We start from the raw sequence: 16,541 nt of genomic DNA on the forward strand, positions 1-16,541 counted from the left end.
GTAATTCTTGCAGGAGGCAATGTTCTCAGCATCTATTCAATAAACAACTATCTGTGGGGTAGTTAATATCCAAAGCAATGTGGCGTACAGTGATGAAAGAGTTGAAGCAAACACTTGAATTCTACCTTCATGTTGACCCCAGTGCCAACATCACCTATTTAATTTGCACCTACCACTGCTATATGGTCTAGCCACTTTTATACTGAAGACATTTTCTATTTTCTGTCACAGTATTGTCTCTGTAACTTAACTCTCCTAAGAGTCTCTCTTTGTTATTTTGGAGAAGGAAATGGCAACCCACTCCAGCATTCTTGCCTGGAGAATCCCATAGACGGAGGAGCTTGGTGGGCTACAGTCCACAGGTCGCAGAGTCGGACACGACTGAGCAACTTCACTTTCACTCTGTTATTTAGCACAGCAAAATCTCACTGTGAGTGTGCTTGCAGAGCCCTATCCCGTGATTCTATACTGCGCCATTCACCCAAGTCACATCGCCGTTTTTAGAGATACACTGGAAGCACATTAAGCTTGACCCTATTGCCTTGCTGTATCATGATTCCCCCTCGCTTGTGAGGAGCAGGCAAATCAGCCTTCTCAATCACTTCATCTGCTACACCATTCTTTTTTATTCCTTTTTAAATTCCCTACTAAATTTCAGTAAATTTCTGTTACATTCTTCTGTCTCTCCCTTATAGTCTTCCTCCCTTCCTGTTTCATTTTCGTTTTTTATAACTTGCCAATTTTATTTTGGAAGTAAGAGAATGACCTGCAAATAGTACGGACTTCTCTTGTTCAGTCACTCAGTCCTGTCTGACTCTTGGCAACTCCTTGGACTGCAGCATGCCAGGCTTCCCTGTCCTTCACTATCTCCCAGAGGTTGCTCAAACTCATGTCCATTGAGTCAGTGATGCCATCCAACCATCTCATTCTCTGTCACCCCCTTCTCCTTCTGCCCTCAGTCAGAGTCTTTTCCAGTGAGTTAGCTCTTCGCATCAGGTGGCCAAAGTATTGGAGCTTCAGCTTCAGCATCAGGCTTTCCAATGAATAATCAGTGTTGATTTCCTTTAGAATTGACTGGTTTGATCTCCTTGCTGTCCAAAGGACTCTCAAGAGTTTTCTCCAGCACCACAGTTTGAAAGCATCAATTCATGGGCATTCAGCCTTCTTTATGGTTCATGTCTCACATCCGTTCATGATTACTGGAAAAACTGACTTATCTATTTATATGTAAATTATCTTAGGTGAATCAATAATGGATTATATTTTTTAAATTAATAAGAAAGTATCTCGTAGGTCTAAAATGAAAAGAGCACATAATTAGGTTTGTATTCAATCATAATGCTTCAATGAATGAAGGGAAGAAAAAAAATAAAAATTAAACTCTATTTCTTATAATATTTACTTAGACAATATATTCTCTATATGTCAACCTACCCAAAATATAAAATCCTATCCAAATTTCATTTTTGTAACACTTGTACGTCTTAAAGACAAGGGTATTCATTTAGTAAAAATCAAATGGAAGAATTTAGAAATTCGTCATGTTCTATGAAACTTCTATAGCATTGAAAAGTGATTTACATGTTAGCATTTTCAAGATGCTGATGATCGATTTAATTTTGGGCTTGACTCTTCAAACTGAAATTACCAAGCTAAATTTAAACGTTGTAATCATTTTTCCTGCAGCCGTAGAATACACTACTTTCTTTGGAACATATTGCCAGGGGCAGTGTACTGTTTGTTTACAGGGCTCCCTGGCGTTTATAATATTACTTCTTTTAAGTGGAGAAAAGCTCCATGGGAGACACCTTCATTGTCAAGCGCACGTGATGAACACAGAAAGCTCCCAGTTTGGCGCTGTAAGCTAGTCACGCCCTCGCAAGTTTGCTTTGCTGGAGAGGGTGGCCTCTGGGAAGGGCCCCCAGCGTCTCCCACTGCCTCTGTCCCAGTTTGCTTCCTGTTTATTTCACCTAAGTCAGTGTCATTGGGTGGTTTTGATCATAAACCAGCATCTGCTGATATTTCACACGTATTTAAATTACATAAGGACCCCAAGTTCCTAGGGTGTAGCACATAATTCTTTCTCTCAGCCCTTTCCCCACATACTCTGCCACAGTTCGGGAATGCTCTATTGTAAGCAGAGCCTTGTCACGCTGCCCCTGTGGGCTGCACTGCACACTCAAACATCATTCAGTGGACCAGATGTCTTCATGAATTTTAGTCTGCACCTTGGACTGACCGCTTTTTGTCTCCAGATGAGAAAACTCTTCAGACCATTAACATCCACAAATGGGAAGGACTGAGCTGGGCAAATCAACATTTCACCCACTCTTCCAGCAACGCCATGTGCTACCCTAGCAACGCCAAGGCTCCAGTATTAAGGGTAGTAAATTGTGAAGGAATTATTAAAAGCTGGCAGTGAATGTGTATCTTTTACATGTGAAACAAATATGAGAGTCTAAGAATAGGAAAATGTGTGAGAAAATCTTTATCCATTTTTGTAAGAACCTTTGTATGAGAGAATTCTTTGAGTCTGTTAAAAAGATAATACTGATTAACTTTAAAAATTCAGATTCTTTTGTTTTTTGCTGCTAGAGTAATTTTTACTTCATTGGTGTTGTGGCTCTTTTCTCACATAGTTATAGATATATATATATGTATATATTTTATCATATTTATAGAGATACCAGTTATCTAATAATTGAAAAAGACGCCAATATCTCTCTCTCCCTCTTTTTAGTCTTTGACATATCTGAAAATCTTTCAAAACTGTACGTTTTTGTAACATGTATCCTTCTATATGATCATACAATCACCCCTGTTTCCATTTTGTATAAAATGATCTTAATTATAAGGTAAATCTGGCAAGCTCTAGGTACTTCAGTTGGTTTACATCTTATTTGAAAATGTTGGGAATGGAAACAGTAAAAATATAAAGTAACATCTATGAAATTTTCAGAGCTATATTTTTCAATTTGAATAATATACATACTGGAATATAGAGCATTTAAACAAAACGCATTTATCATATTCTAATGTGGATATCAACCCATTCTTTAAACATCTCTACAATTAAAATTCTATAAAACCAAGTCAACAGGTAACTGCCTTAGTTGATTGTGTGACGACTACTAACAGTGTACTGCTTAATAGCTAACAGGAGCAACATTCTGTGAAGCAGTCGATTCCAATATACTGTAATAAATGCTATGATAAAAGAGGTACAGATGCTACTGAAGCAGAATTGAACAATGATGAAGTGTCGAAACAATAGCATTAAATGGCAGGAACAGAAAGTGAATATCACGAGAAAAGAAAGAATTTCATTCAAAGAGGATAACATATGTGATGACTAGGAGTCTGGAGAGAAAGATATTTAAGAAACTGAAGATATGCTTAACTTTATCATGAAGTTTGATGTAGCTGTGGTAAATGACAAAAGAGGAAAAGGTTAAGAGGGTCCAATTAGGAAGAATCAAACCATGAGAAAGCATTTGGGACTTTATATTGAGGGCAATGGAGAACTACTAAAGAACTATAAGTGAATTAACTCTGGCTCTAGGAAGAATAAATTGGAAGGAGACTGGTGTAGTGCATAACATTCAGGCACATTTGAAATAATTTGATTGAGAGATGTCTTCTGAACTAAATTAGAGCATTGGTGATGGATTTTCAATCAAAAGAAAAAAAATTGAAATTAATTTATAACTTACTTGATTTCTTACCTTTAAGTGTAGACTATCAAAAGAGCACAGACACTCCTGAAACATTTCTTAAAAGTCCTCTGTTTGCTTCTAAATTTGTAACCTCTATTCCTTCTGATTCTCCAACACAACCAAACTCAAAGTGAGGTTCATTGACCTCTAGGGCTCCCCCAGGACATTTCTGGGAATTCACAAGATCAAAGCTAATTTCATATTATTAAGATGTTATTTTTTCCCTACTGTGTTGGTCTTTTTACTAATGGTGCAAAAGCAATGTTCGGTAAAACCCTTGATAGTTTTGCCATAGTCACTTGTAGTCATTATATTCCTCACTTGCAAAAGAAGCCTTTAAAAGCCAGTAAATTACTAATTTTAATAATTAGTAATTTAATTAGTAATTTCAACCCTTGGGTACTCATCTTTTTAATAATCTTGTGACCAAATGGGAGGAGTGCAAAAAGAACTTGTACTCCATATAAATTGTCTCAGGGAGGGGAGGTAGAAGGGAAGAAAAAAAACTTGTGTGGTTGCCTTCAGTTGTGAGCTGAACTAGACAGTTTTTTCTTAGAGCTTCATCTTTACCTGAAAGAGCAAGATAGACAAACTTGTGATTGTTCAGATTTGGTTGTCTGGCTGACATATCAAAATATGAATAAAATGAACCCTTCATGTGAAGAAAAACTACTGACAATATTTGTTATCAATAATAAAATTCACATTTTCTGGTGAAAATCAGAAAGTTGAAAAACTCGTGTCTGTCACTATAAGATTGACATCTAACAAAGACATTCTTGATGGGACTGGAATATTTTTTAAGTATGACTTTTTTATTTAGTATAATGAAATATGTCAACATTTGGAAAATCTGTCTCAATGAATTAATGTTTTCCAAATGACCTAGATATGATTTTATAAACTTATATGTAGATAACAGATCCATTCAAAGTGAAAGCTGAATCAGTGGATTTTAATGTTACAGAGTCCATCTCACTGATGGGTGTGTTCATTTGCTAGGGCTGCCATAACATAATATCACAAACAGGATGGCTTAAGCCACAAGAATTTGTTTTCTCAAAGTTCTGACCATTGTTTTTCCAACCAAGATCAAGGTGCCAGCAGATTTGATTTCTCCTGAGCCTTCTTTCCTTGACTGGCAGATGGCCATCCTCTTGCTGCGTCCTCACAGGGACTTTTTCATCCCTATTATCTCTCTCCTTTTTATAAGGTTACCATTCACTTTATGGCAGAGCTTCACACTTAAAACCCCATTTAATCTTAGTTGCTTCTTTGAAAGCTCTATGTCCAAAAACAGTCACAATGGGGTTAGTGCTTCAAACATAAATTTGGAGGGACATGATTCAGTTTATAACAATCTGTTTTCAGATTCCATATTGAAATCAACTTTTAAGCATCTACCACTTCCCAAGTTTTGGTCTAGGACTGAAGCATATCCATAATTATCTGATAAAGCTGTTGAACTACTATTCTCTTTCTCAAATATATATTTTTGTGAAGCCAGATTTTCTTCACATACTTCAAATAAAACAGAGTATAAGAGATTGAATGCATATATCCAGCTGCCTATATTAAGCCACACATTTGCAAAATGTACAATGCCTCTCTCCCACTGATTGTTTACTTTCAAAGATATTTATCATAAAAACATGCTTTATGAATATCCAATGGAATTTTTCTTTTATTTTTAATGAATCAATACTTTTAATCTTAATATCTAGCATGATTAATATCTGTAACCACAATACACATAAACAAAAGCTGTTTTGGGTCCTCATTACTTTCTAAGTGTCTGAAGGGTTATTTGGACCAAAAGGTTTAACATGTACAGCTTTAGAATATCAGCATAGATGTTAGCTATGAGACTTTATAACTTGTGGTTACCCTGAAGATGATTCATGAAACTCAAAGAACAAGTAAGAAGAAATCGGCAACTGATTAAAAAAATATATATTTATGCCTGAGAAATACTTGTATTTAAAGGTCAGGTAGAGAAGAATGAGCTGGTAAAGAATGAAAGGAAGACCTACATTTTGTGAGGTGCTATACTGAGATCTAGGTATGCTGAAATAAGCAAAACAAACATGATCCATGCTTCCACTGAGCTTACAGTTCAATGGAAAAAGGGGGGAAGTTTTTTGGGGGAGAAGGACCAGGAAAACTAGTTTTAAGGAGGAAGAGGTGAGTATCGATTACTGCAGAGAATACATTTAGCTAAGGACAAAAAAGTACTCCCCGTGGAGTCAAGGGGGTTGGTCATGGTGAGCTTGTTGAAAGCAGAGTTAGTGGGTATGGAATGGTTACAAGACCCTGAGGATTCTGCCTTTTTAGCATTCAGAAAATGGGTCATCATCCAGTCCTCTCTCAGATGAGAAAGGAGAACTGTCCAGTCTTTGAGGGAAGGAAAGTTTCTGGGTTAATCAGCCTCATCCTCAGTGTTTGGTGCCTATCACCCTATGTTTCTGTCACTTTCATCACCGCTCCCTCTCTGTCTCTTTCATAAACACACACACACACACACACACACACAGAGTCCTCCATTCACAACTGTTCCTGAGACCTTAGATTAGGATGCAGTGGTAGGAGGGGTATTACTTCATTCAACAACATAAATCCCTGTTGATCAGTTCTAATTCCTAAAGCCCATGGCCTCAGGATGAATCTCCATTTAATGCCACTAAATGTATGCTCATTCATCCTAGATGAATCCTAGAAGACATCTCCTGAATCAATCAAAACATTAATATTTTCACTATGACAGGTCTTCAAATATTTAAAGACAGTCATTTCTTATCCTTTTAGTATTTTGTTCTCTAATGTAAATATCACCAATTCTTTCAAGCAGTTCTCAGACGACAAGATGATTTGTATTATTGCATTCATCCTGATAGCTTCCCTCAAGACATATCTCGGTATGTTAATGCCTCTATAAAGATTGCCCAGATTGCATACTGTATTTCTTCAGGTGTGTTTACAATTATATATGTCCATTGGAACTATTACACCTCTTGACATAGAAACTACAGTGTTTGTAATAACTTAAACATCATAAATGTACATTTACTTGTCTAGCATGGCAAGGATAATGCCATGCTAGACAAGGATGTTTTGTAGAGACATTTAAAATGGAATACCATTCATACCTTATATATATGTGTGCATGTGTGTGTGAATATAATATACAGAAGAAGTTCAGCCCTGGGATATCTTTGGAAGGAATGATGCTAAAGCTGAAACTCCAGTACTTTGGCCACCTCATGCGAAGAGTTGACTCATTGGAAAAGACTCTGATGCTGGGAGGGATTGGGGGCAGGAGGAGAAGGGGACGACAGAGGATGAGATGGCTGGATGGCATCACTGACTTGATGGACGTGAATCTGAGTGAACTCCGGGAGTTGGTGATGGACAGGGAGGCCTGGCGTGCTCTGATTCATGGGGTCACAAAGAATCAAACACGACTGAGCGACTGAACTGAACTGAACTGAACTGATACTTGTATATGTGCACACTTACCATTTTTAGAGAACAATTTGAAAATAGCTTTTAAGAGAAATGAAAATAGTTGTAACATTTTGCCAAGTAACACCATTCCTGATAATTGATTTTATAGGGATAATTTTAAAAAGGATAACCCCTCTGCCATTGCCTGAGCTTGAACATCTTTGTCTCTGTCCTGGAGAATTGTTCGTTTCATCTGCAGTCTCTTCCTTGTTAGTCTGTCTACTGCTTTATTCCCAGACATGTTATTCTAAGTCCCAATTTAGTCATTTCACCTTTCTACTTCAAAACCCTCCAGTGGTTCCCCATCAGTTGCAAAGACAAATTTCCTAACCCGATATCCATGGCCTTTCACAGTCTGGATCCTGCCTGTTTCCATATCCATCTCTTACTATTGCCCAACTACCCCTCCAAGCTTGTCATACGGTGGGTGGGTGGGTCTTATACCTCCAGCTCTGACTTTTTAGAGGATGAAGGAAGGGGGCTTGAGGAGGGTGAGAAGAGGATCATAATCAGTATTATCTGGAGGTTTTTGAAACTGTAGAGGTCCCTCTCCCATTTCTCAGAAATACTCACATCCCCCAACCAGAGGTGGGGACCCCTTGTTGAGTGTCGTGGCAGTGTTAAGCCATTGTGAACAGAGAGTGTCATGTCCTTTGGTTGAATTAAAATAGATAAGAGATGGAGCAGCTCTGCTCTCCCTGTCTGTGTGCCTTGTAAAATCCAAATCTCTTCAGAATTCTGTTCAAATGTTACCTTTTCTCTGAAACTCTGTCTGTCTTCTGTCACCAGGGGTTCCATACACACTGTATTCATTTGAGCTATTTCAGACAGCTATTATTTGGTCATTTTTAGCCCTCAGGACACTCAGTGTAATATGGTTCAATCTACTAGCAGATCTCTGAGCACATCTCTCACTGCATTTAATCCCTTGTTTATAAATGAGTCTGTCTCCCACTTTGTTACCTCTGGAACATAGAAAACACATTGTATTCCTGATAGCTAGCACTATTACCTGGCATGTAGTAAATGCTTGATAAATGAGTATTGGATGAAATGATGATTAATTTTAAAATATATATATATAGACTAATACTCAATGGTAGAAGTAATATGACATTTTATAATCATCAAAATTAGTTCAGTATTGAGACCATGAGCAAACACGCAGTAATACTTGTAGTATAACAACAGGATTAAAATATAAGATGGTTTATGCAACAGGCAAAGTTTGAAAAAAGCATGAAATGTTAAGATAAGTGATGAGATTATGATAATTTTATAATTGAGAAATTATGTTCTTTTAACTTAATATTTTTAAAAGAAATGCATTTTTAAGTTTTGGTTAAATACAGGTAGGGTTTCTCTGGTGGCTCAGATGGTAAAGAATCTGCCTGCAATGTGAGAGATCTGGGTTTGATTCCTGGGTTGGGAGGATCTCCTGTAGAAGGGAATGGCAGCCCACTCCAGTATTCTTGCCTGGAGAATTCCATGGACAGAGGAGCCTGTCAGGCTACAGTCCATGGGATCACAAAGAATTGGACATGACTGAGCGACTAACACTTTCATTTTTAAATACAGGGTAGGCGTGTGTCATACCATTTGCTTACTGTTGAAGGCCTAGAATGTTATGTCTTCACATCTCCTTACATTTTCGTCATGCAGGTGTGTTATAGATGATCAACAACTGTTTGTTAAACAAATGGAAAATTTAAGTGCCCAAAAATTTAGGTAAGGGAAAAATAGCTAGAAAGTATTTGTTAAGGGGTTTCAGTGAATCAAAGCTAGACTTGTTTCAGTTGCATTTAGAAGAAGCACTGGTGAAACAATTATGGGTCCAGTGCTGTTGGGGGTCCAACTCCCTCAGATCCCCGACCTGTGTCCTAAAGGTGGTGATGAGGTCAAGCTTCCTGGGAGAGTTTAACTAAACCACAGGAGGGATCTACCAGAGAAAAGATAGCAAGTTCTTATTAGTTTTCCTTTTTTCCTTTTCTCCTTTTGTGCAGTGGGTAAAACTATCAAAGGGAAAAAAAGCAGGTGTACCCATGCCTGGAATTTTCATCTCTTTCAGTGCTATCAGTGTAAGGTTTCACTGAAGCCCAGGGAGGCTGACAAATCACGCTCCTGAGCCGCGGTTGTGAGCCCTTTCTCTCATAAGCAGGACCTTGTAGCACTTGGGTCTGAGCACAGGCTATAGTTCTAGGAAACACCATTTCTTCTTATTTTTCTTTCCTTTCTTGCATTTTACTTATTTTTCCATCCCAATTTTCTCTTCTGTGAACCATGCAGGAATTCATATGCAGGGAACTGAAGGAGAAACTATACTAAAAGGAGAAATGGGTAAGCCAAGAGCTCCTATTCTGGTTTGGAGTTTATTGCTTGTTTGCCTTTGGACGGTGGCCTCTTGTGGGGACACAAACTAGAGAGATTGTTAGAGCTCATGGGTCCCAATGTGATGCTTTGACCTAATTAGTTTATTTTCACTGCTGTGTAAAAAGATCTTAGAGAAAAAAATAGACCTTTCCAGGTGTGAGCTATTACCCTGAAATAGCACTTCCCACCTGCGTTCATCTGCGTTCATTGTCCATTAGTAGATGTCAGAGGACATATTGTCGTCTACTTAAGACTCACAGGAGTGGCAGAATTTAAGAAAAAAGAAATGAGATGTATTTGCATTATAGGAAACTATTGACATCAAATCTGTAGGAAGAAAACATGAATAATGTAGTGAATATTAAAATTCATATATATAGACAATGACTTTTAGACTGTCTACCTTCCCATTCCTTATAGTTTGCAATATGTTTTCAAAAGCTTGTGTTTCTTAAACTTTGAAAATAACTGGATGTACAGGAAGGACATCATCTCATTTTTACAGAAAATAGTATAAAGCACAAGGTAATGATGGTTGTCATAAATGGAGAACCTTGGTAAAAAGTGAATTGTGCATTCATACAATTTAGAACCAATCTAACCTTAGACTGAACATTAGTAATGATAATAATATTAATAACAACAACAGAATTCAGGAGAAATCTAAATAATTAAATTGAACTATAGTTCCTTCTGGAATATATAACACTTGTGTATGCATTATGGCTGGCCTCAATGGAATCCATCATTTCTACGCTTTCCCATTTTTCCCTTTCTCAATGAAGTATGTTGGTTCCATATTTGGGCAATGGAAGTGTTTTCTCAGCTTTCTTTAGCAGTCTTTGATGCCCCATGAAGGTGCTGTGTGCTATATTAAGGAAAATTAAGATCTGGAATTTAGACCCTCAGCCATGTGATACTTGGTCTAACCAGATGGAAATGTTAGGAAATTGGACTTAGAGTATGAGGGCTGAAATGTTCATCATAATAATTTAAAATATGACTACAGACTTGAGAAGTACAGAGCTTAAAAGGAAAAGAGACACACAAACAATAAAAGAAGGGAAGACCATCAGATTTTATTATACTTCTGAGATGGATAAACTATTGTTGTTATATATAAAAAGATTACATTATTTCCAGTCAAAATTGCCTGTCATCACTGTTGAAAAGCTTAAGGGGAGTACAAAAAAATAGAGAGGAAACCCAGGGTAGAGTAGACAAATATTCTCATGGTAGATATTAATGTGTACAGTGATTCAGGAATGAAGGGTAGTCTATAAATAAAATAATGATATGTAGTTTAGTTAGGAAATATAGAGTAGGAGATAAATAAAATAATTAGGTGGATTATGTTAATACAATAATTAGAATGCAATATTTGATTAATAAGAGTTGTCCTATGAGTCATTTATAGACTTGTAACAGAAAGAAAGCTCAGTGTATAAGCTCAGGTGTTGAAGTATGCAAGAAACAGTTTTCTATATTTTTCTCTAGCTGAACTTAATTTGTATTCTGGGCCCCAGTTCCATCAAGTGGCAGAAACTCAATCTCAATCAGCTTTCACCGACTCTCCTCCAGGACTGTGTCTACAAATTGCCAGGTGGGGGGCCATCTGGCCCTCCGTGTCATCAACTGTCCCTGCTGGCGCCCGCCGAGACATCCTTCTTTCAGTCTGGCCTGTGGTCACTGGTCCTTGCAGGTTGCCACTGCAGCCTCCTTGTCCTCATTCCAAGGACACATGCAGTCTGCTGGCTCTCTGTGCATTTTTCACCGGAGAAATTTTGCTTCTCCTGTCCTGCCCTATGCTAAGGACAACTCTGTGAGCTGCTCTTAGCCTACATGCCTACTCAAGTCTTGCTTTTAGAGAGTCCTGATTCATCTGAAGCTTTTGTCATTATTCTCTCAACACTAGATTTATTCCGTGGACATTGATAAAGCAAACATCCTTTCTCAGCGATGTCTCAGTGATATCTAGACTCTTCTCTTTTGCCTCTCACTTTCTTTTTCTTCCTAGCCTATGGAATTTTGCCATGGAGAGGGAGCTAACATAGGAAGAACAGCTTTTATCTACACATTCTGCACTCTTCCAAATTGTTTGGGTTTTGAAACTCAAAATCCTATGGCTATGTTTTATCTAATTTTATTTCTGGCATGTTGGTCACTAATTGATACAATGAGAATGAAATATTCTAACTACCTGAGTTAGGGGAAGGAGCATAAGATAAAAAAAAAAAGTACCAAAAAGTCACATTGGTAATATGATAATATTCTAACCTTCTAGAGCTAATTTTCAAGTAATCAGATAAACCTGTATTATGTATTTACATATATGCTACTGAACAGTATATTAATTTGTTTTACCTGTATCTTATCAGATACTGAACAATATAGAGAATATGTTTCTAGATTTGAAACTATTGGTTTTTTGTACTAACCATTGGAAACAAACTGAAGCCATCACATTAGACTGCAGGTCTGTGTTGTCAGATTCTGAATGGCTAACAAATGTGATCCAACTTTATCCAGTAATAAAGTTTGGAGTGCCTTTAGGGATACATGCCTCTTAGATAATATTTCCTAAAAATCACTTCTCTGACTTGATGAATTAGAATTTGAAGAGTAGGGATTATGGATTGTGCTTCATAGTGAAAGTCTGGAAGATTTGACTTTTAATGATCATAAAAGGTAAGGTATTTATTTTGGAAGTCAGATGAGCAGCTTGGCAACTTATTATGAAGCTGAAGGGACTTGAGGACCAGTCCACCTCCAATCAAAAGTGTCCACAGGCAGCCTCATTTTCTCCAGGAACAATTTAGGATTTGTGGCAGCAGAGGTCAAGTGCTTAATTTAGTACCCACAATCTTATAGATATAAATAATAAGTAAAAAATTCAATCTAGATGTTATCATGAGTTGGTCATAGTGGTGGAACAATTTCCTTATGCTCTCCTAGAACATCTTATGTTCATTATTAGTACTCTTAGTGTATCCACTTGATAAAAATGTGTTCAGTTTCAGTCAGTTCAGTCGCTCAGTCATGTACGAATAATTGCGATCCCACGGACTGCAGCACGCCAGGCTTCCCTGTCCATCACCAACTCCAAGAGCTTGCTCAGCCTCCTGTCCATCGAGTCGGTGATGCCATCCAACCATCTCATCCTCTGTCTTCCTCTTCTTCTGTCTTCAATCTTTCCTTCTGTCTTCAATCTTCAAACCCTAGCATTAGGGTCTTTTCCAATGAGTCAGTTCTTTGCATCAGGTGGCCAAAGTATTGGAGCTTCAGCTTCAGCATCGGTGCTTCCAATGATGTTCAGGACTGGTTTCTTTTAGGACTGAGTGGTTTAATCTTTGTCTAAGGGACTCTCAAGAGTCTTCTCCAGCACCACAGTTCAAAAGCATTAATTCTTTGGCACTCAACTTTCCTTAAGGTCCAACTCTCACATCCACACATGACTACTCGAAAAACCATACCTTTGACTATATGGACCTTTGCCAGTAAAGTAATGTCTCTGTTGTCTAGGTTAGTCATAGCTTTTCTTCCAAGGAGCAAGTGTCTTTTAATTTTATGGCTGCTGTCACCACCTGCAGTTATTTTGGAGCCCCCCAAAATAAAGTCTGTCACTACTTTCATTGTTTCCCCATCTATTTGCCATGAAGTGATGGGACCAGATGCCATGATCATTGTTTTTTGAATGTTGAACTTTAAGCTAGTTTTTTCACTCTCCTCTTTCACTTTCATCAAGAGGCTCTTTAGTTCTTCATCAGTTTCTTCCATAAGAGTAGTCTCATCTGAATATCTGAGGTTATTGATTTTCTCCCAGCAATCTTGATTCCAGCCTGTGCGTCATCCAGCCTGGCATTTTACATACTGTTGAGTTCAATTCAGTTCAGTCACTCAGTTATGTCTTTGCGACCCCATGGACTGCAGCATGCCAGGCTTTCCTGTCCATCACCAACTCCCGAAGCTTGCTCTAACGCATGTCTATCAAGTCAGTGATGCCATCCAACCATCTCATCCTCTCTTGTCCACTTCTCTTCCTGCCTTTAGTCTTTCCCAGCATCAAAGTCTTTTCCAATGAGTCAGTTCTTTGCATCAGGTGGCCAAAGTTTCAGCTTCTGCATCAGTCCTTCTAATGATATACTCTGCATATAAGTTAAATAAGCAGGGTGACAATATAGTCGGTTTTTTTTTTAAGTTTTCATCTTTAACGAAATGACTTTGGAAATAACATACATTTCCGTCACACCAACACTGCAGTTTTCAGAGTCACTGTAAGATACACAGAATCATATCTGTAATTAATATGAATGCCAACATTTCAAGCAGTAATTTCTGTTACATGGCAAACAAAATCAAGAAAGCAACCATCAAACAAAAGAGACCCATAGCTTCCGACAAGGCAAATCCCAGGATAGCATATGAGAACAGCTGGTGCTTCAGTGAAGGGTTTCTGGCATAACCAGTGATGAGACTGCCAAAGACTGTTCCAATACCAGCACCAGAACCAGCCACTCCTACTGGGCAGCACCTGCACTGATAAATCTGGCTGCAGTATCAATGTCTCTGTTGACCACAGTGTTCTGAAATTCCCTTTGGATTAACTGAAACACACCATTCTGGATGCCATTAAATACCGTAGAGCCCTCTCCAGTCCTAGTCTCTGGTCGAGATAACACTGATGCAGAAATTGGTCTGTATGCAACTCTGGATCCAGCTCTGATCAGAGCTGGGTGCAGGCAAGCTTGGCACAGGCAAACATCTTGCACTCTTCATGGCAGCGCAGCTGGAGGACTTGGGTGACAGGAGACGTGGGCTCCTCTCCTGCTTCCTTTCTTCCAGGGAGGTGGTGGCGGCCTGTGGCAGCAGAGGTCGAAGGAATGGGGCTAGGGTGACAATATAGCCTTGACGTACTTCTTTCCCAATTTGGAGCTAGTTCATTGTTCCATGTCCGGTTCTAACTGTTGCTTCTTGACCTGCATACAGATTTCTCAGGAGGCAGGTAAGGTGGTCTGGTCTTCCCACCTCTTGAAGAATTTTCCACAGTTTGTTGTGATCCACACTGTCAAAGGCTTTTGCCTAGTCAATGAAGAAGAAGTAGATGTTTTTATGGAATTCTCTTGTTTTTTCTATGATCCAGCAGATGTTGGCAGTTTGATATCTGGTTTCTGTGCCTTTTCTAAATCCACCTTGAACATCTGGAATTTCATGGTTCATGTACTGTTGAAGCCTAGCTTGGAGAATTTGAGCATTACTTTGCTAGAGTGTGAGATGAGTGCAACTGTGTGACAGTTTGAACATTCTTTGGCATTGCTTTTCTTTGAGATTGGAGTGAAAACTGACCTTTTTCAGTCCTGTGGCCACTTCTGAGTTTTCCAAATTTGCTGGCATATTAAGTACAGAATTTTAACAGGATCATCTTTTAGAATTTGAAATAACTCAGCTGAAATTCCATTACCTCCAATAGCTTTGTTCTTAGTGATGCTTCCTAAGGTCCATTTGACTTCACACTCCAGGATGTCTGGCTCTAGATGAGTGATTACACCATCCTGGTTATCTGGGTCATGAAGATCTTTTTTGTATAGTTTTTCTGTGTATTCCTGCCACCTCTTCTTAGTATCTTCTGCTTCTGTTAGGTCCGTACCATTTCTGTCCTTTATTGTGCCCATCTTTGCAAGAAATGTTCCCTTGATATCTCTAATTTTCTTGAAGAAATCTCTAATCTTTCCCATTTTATTGTTTTCCTCTATTTCTTTATACTGATCACTTAGGAAGGCTTTCTTAACTCTCTGCTATTCTTTGGAACTCTGCATTCAGATGGGTATATCTTTCCTTTTCTCTTTTGCCTTTTGCTTCTCTTCTTTTCTCAGCTGTTTGTAAGGCCTCCTCAGACAACCATTTTACCTTTTTGCATTTCTTCTTAGGGATAGTTTTGAGCACGGCCTCCTGTACAGTGTATGAACTTCTATTGATAGTTCTTCAGGCACTCTATCAGGTCTAATTCCTTGAATGTATTTATCACTTCCTCTGTATAATCGGAAGGGATTTGATTTAGGTCACACCTGAATGGTTAGTGGTTTTCTCTTCTTTATTAAATTTAAATTTTCTTCAATTTAAATTTAATTCAATTAAATCTTTTAATTTAAATTTTGCAAGGAGTTCATGATATGGGCCACAGTCACCTCTGATCTTATTTTTGCTGACTGTATAGAGCTTCTCCAGCTTCACCTACAAAGAATATAGTCAGTCTGACTTCAGTATTGACCATCTGGTGATGTCCATGTGTAGCGTCACCTATTGTATTGTTGGAAGAGGGTGTTTGCTTTGACCAGTGTGTTTTCTTGGCAAAACTCTGTTAGCCTTTGCTCTGCTCCATTTTGTACTCCAAGGCCAAACTTCCCTGTTATTCCAGATATCTCTTGACCTCCTACTTTTACATTCCAGTCCCTTTTGATGAAAAGGATATCCTTTTTTGGTGTTAGTTCTAGAAGTTCTTTTAGGTTTTCATAGAACTGTTCAACTTCAGCTTCTTCAGCTTTAGTGACTGGGGCCTAGACTTGGATTACTGATATTGAATGGTTGGCCTTGGAAATGAACAGCGATCATTTTGTTGTATTTGAGACTGTACCCAAGTACTGCATTTCAGACTCTTTTGTTGACTATAAGGGCTACTCAATTTCTTCTAAGGGATTCTTGCCGACAGTAACAGAGATAAGGGTCATCTGAATTAAATTCACCCATTCTGGTCCATTTTAGTTCACTGATTCCTAAAATGTGGATGTTTACTCTGGCCATCTCCTCTTTGACCACTTCCAAATTACCTTGATTCATGGACCTAACATTCCAAGTTCCTATGCAATATTGTTCTTTACAGCATCAGACTTTACTTCCATCACCCGTCACATCCACAACAAGGCATTATTTTTGGTTTGTTCGGCTTTAAATAAAATC

The 16,541-nt window shown here is 38.3% G+C and overlaps 1 protein-coding gene and 1 pseudogene across 1 annotated transcript in view; one reads left to right on the plus strand and one right to left on the minus strand.

Annotated features, from left to right (window-relative positions):
- Positions 1 to 16,541, plus strand: part of KCND2 (potassium voltage-gated channel subfamily D member 2) — a 561,234-nt gene that overhangs the window by 194,990 nt on the left and 349,703 nt on the right. The window lies entirely within an intron of this gene.
- On the minus strand, positions 13,866 to 14,352 carry LOC120877284 (annotated as a pseudogene).

This window comes from Oryx dammah, unplaced genomic scaffold, assembly GCF_014754425.2.
Source record: "Oryx dammah isolate SB20612 unplaced genomic scaffold, SCBI_Odam_1.1 HiC_scaffold_18, whole genome shotgun sequence".
NCBI lineage: Eukaryota > Metazoa > Chordata > Mammalia > Artiodactyla > Bovidae > Oryx > Oryx dammah.